The following is a 3,928-nucleotide window of genomic DNA, read 5'->3' as shown; positions in this document are numbered from 1 at the left end:
ATCAAGGAGCGACTACAGCGGGCGTAAAGCGATGAACCCGATCAGTTCCGACTCGTTGCATTCAGCGACATACGCTTTGACCTTGCCGAAGATGAGTGAAACGCAATTTGGCTATTACCGCTGGCTGACTTGTTAGAAATTTGCATTCACAATTGCCACTTGTGGCTCACAATGGACCAGTCGTATCTACGGAACGGGTATGAATATCTGCAAATAATTCCTACATACATTTTTGCTGCGTTGTTGGTACTTGTGTAAACATACATATTTGGACGAGTATCGTTTACGCTTTACATTTCGTTCGTTTAGCTTTGATTAAGAACCAAAGACGGTTGGTGCACACCGTAAAAGGAGGTTTCTTAGCTCCGGTACTATTCACCTGACGCGAAGCAATAATGTTGTACAAAGCCTATTTTTAATCATAGGTAAACCATAGTTTACCATAAATAGTTCTGTGCAGACTTTCAGTTCAAATTTATAGAACTCCAATTTGAATTGATGGAAAGGTCAACTTGACATTAGTTAACGGTAGTGTGCTCCGCCCAACAACGTGTTTGTCTAGAAAAAATAGGACTTCGATTGTTTTTGTACTGCTTCATACCGGTATCCGTGTGAGCCGACGATGACTTTCACGTTTGAACTGTATGTACCGTCAACCCTGTGTTTGCATTGTAACGACTCAAAAATAGGTGTATAGAATGTTTGATGGAAAGTTTTTTCTATATTTCCATATAAAAAACTATTATAACTAAGAGGGTTGATTAAACATAGTTTCAGTTTAGTCTACACTTAAAAAAATGTTCAAAACGAAATATCAAGCTGAAGTTAAAATATTTGGCTGAACCAGGATTGCGCGTGCTGAATATGATTGAGGATTATATTTGAACCGACGAACAGACAAAGGGTTGAGAATTTATCTGAAGAGCACAAATTGTCTCGATGAGTTCTTATTGAGACCACTTGACAGTTAAGAACACTTGATACCCTAGAGCAGTACAAGTAGCCTCATCGATTTTTGTCTTTCTTTTGCTGCTTCATTTGTCCGTTACTTTTTACATCTAATGTAAGCGTTGTGTTTTGACCAAAAAAGTAATTTACTGCTTATCAGACTTAAAATATATATATATATATGAGATAACATTCCAGTGATTTGTGTCCCATTATGTAAATGTAATAGAATCCTAAAGATTGTACTCGAATTACCGTAGGCATAGAAATATACCTGTTAGTTTTGACTGTGTGCGGCTGAAGTTAATTGAAACTTTAGGCAATTTATATTTCGCTTATGGTGATGATGCATCGAAGCCAAACCTCACATTTTCAAGATTACAAATCTAGAGACCCAGACATCGGTTTGATCTGGTTCTACCCCATTTGGGATGAAGCCAATCGGCATAATTCCGGTTGGCATAATGTCATTGGGCCATTTTGAATCATATCCATTTGATATAACGGCCATTTTCCATATTTTTAAAAAGATCAAAGTTCTGGATAAACATTGGAAAAGGGCTCAAGAGGGTCCTTTTGGCAAATGTTCAATAGGTCTGGATAGGATGAGGATAGGGGCCTTCCTTCGCCGAGTGGTTAGAGTGCGCGGCTACAAAGCAAAGACATGCTGAAAGTGTCTGGGTCCGATTCCCTGTCGGTCCAGGAACTTTTCGTAATGGAAGTGCTCGTAAGAACACTAAGCTGAGAAGCAGGCTCTGTCCCAGTGAGGACGTTAATACCAAGAAGAAGAAAACAGATCACTAATTGTCACATCCTTGGATGAAAATATTGCTGGAAACATGCTATCGAAGCCTTTTGACGATTTACAGTGCTGTTAATGCAGCTAAGCCTTAATGTTGGAGGTTGACTGGTATCGTGTAGATGGAAAACCCGTATTATTGGGAATAACATAAATTTCAATACAACTTTTCAGTTGAAGTGTGGTGAAACACAAACACTGAACTGGATAGTTGCACACAATTTGAATAAAATAAATAATATGCCTAAATTCCATATGCTGCGGATTTGCATGAACGCCTTTCGACTGTGTACATAATTGATATTTACGTAGACTAACGTATACGTTATACAGTGTTGGACAAAACATTTGCAACATTTGCACGATTTTCTATACAAAATTACCAACTGTGATAAGCTAGATCTAAGTTATTTATGGACCGATTCGAATGAAATTTTCACAGAACATAAGACAATTTTAACGTATATTTTTGAACAATTTTTCCAACCATGAGTTTAAATGTGATAACGATTTAACTAATGTGACATTTTCGATGAAAAAATGCAAAACTAAAAATCGGATAGCCCTACACAAAAACTGTCTTCAGCAAACTTATTTATCTCGTCAAAATCTACAACTTTGCGGAAGATACCATGTTTCTTCAATGTGCTTAGTTATGTAAATTATAAAAAATCGTCAAAATATTGACATTAGTCTATATTGTATGGTCATTTTTTATTGAAAATAAAAAAATGGCATATGTTTTGTCCAATACTTTATATCCATAGTAGCAGAAATAAGTCTCCGGTATCCAACATATCCAAAAATATCCAAAAATCAAAATTTGCCTTGTAATATTCGGGTTCAGTAGGGCAATCAAAGTGTTTTGGACAGACCGTTACGCGTATATAATTTGGCCATATACGGCAAAATAAAATGGGAGAGGCCAAATTATATACGCGTAACGCTCTGTCCAAAATACATAAAACACCCTATGTGATTCAGTTTAATAAATTTCAACTTCTTTTTGGCATGAGCATTTATTTGAGTTTTTAGTTAAGTGAATAATAACGTCTATACAAAGGCAGTCCGATGTAAATGGACATCGATCTTAGCGGCCTTTAATACACTGCACTAGAAACTCAAAAGAGCAGCTTATGTTCGCAAAAATGCTAAATTATTATCCGCGTGTGAATTGATTATTGCAACATTTAAAGCAAAACTTTCCCCTTGGAATTTTCCTTCTTTTGAACATAGGCCTTTTTTTTTCTTAGAATATGAGTTTTCTTTCCTCATCTTTGAGTGCGCAGATATTAACCTCAATGTTTAGGAATGAAAAACTCAGATTTTAAGTAAATTAAAAAAAAAAACGAAAGTCATGGGTTTGAGTCCAAACCTGAGTACGTGGATTTTGTTTTTTCATGATTTCTCTTATATTTACCACGCGTAATAAGTTAATTGATTTCAAAGCCATGTGGATTTGATTACCGAACAACTCAATATATTTGTCAATATGCATTTTGAAGCTGGATTATTTCATTCACGGCCATCTTGGATTTTGACGCATTTTAAGTAGTAGAATGAGTTTTCCACCTTATTAGCACTCAACATGTTGAATTATGAGGCTATCACTAAAACAGGTTACGTATTCTCTTCTTCTTGTTTTTTTTCTTTTCCTGGTATTACGTCCTTACTAGAACCGAGCCTGCTAGTCAGTTCAATCCCTATACCGGCAACTTATTTTTTCCAACTCAAAAAATATTTAAATATTATATATTATATAAATAATTATTTTCTCACAAGTTCTCAAAAAACTCTTCTTTTTTAGAATCTGTAGGTATACATTTTAATCGTTGGGTATCTGGATCCGGTGATATTCCAAACTTCTTTGGGAAACCGATGCATAGCCATTCATTTAGTAAGTTAACATCTTAACAGATAACACTGAATCATCAATTTCACGCCATAATTCTCGGTTCGTGGTCGCATCTCTCCATCCTCGGTTCTGCCCCACGCTCGCCAAGTCGATACGCACTTGATTCGCCCACCTAGGTCGCTGCGCTCCACGCCTTCTTGTACCAACCGGATCCGAAGCGAACACAATCTTTGCAGGGTTGCTGCCCGGCATTCTTACAACATGTTCTGCCCATCGTAGCCTTCCAGCATTGGCCACCTTCTGGATACTGGGTTCGCCGTAGAGTT

This window comes from Aedes aegypti, chromosome 2 (assembly GCF_002204515.2).
Source record: "Aedes aegypti strain LVP_AGWG chromosome 2, AaegL5.0 Primary Assembly, whole genome shotgun sequence".
NCBI lineage: Eukaryota > Metazoa > Arthropoda > Insecta > Diptera > Culicidae > Aedes > Aedes aegypti.
This window is presented reverse-complemented; position numbering follows the sequence as displayed.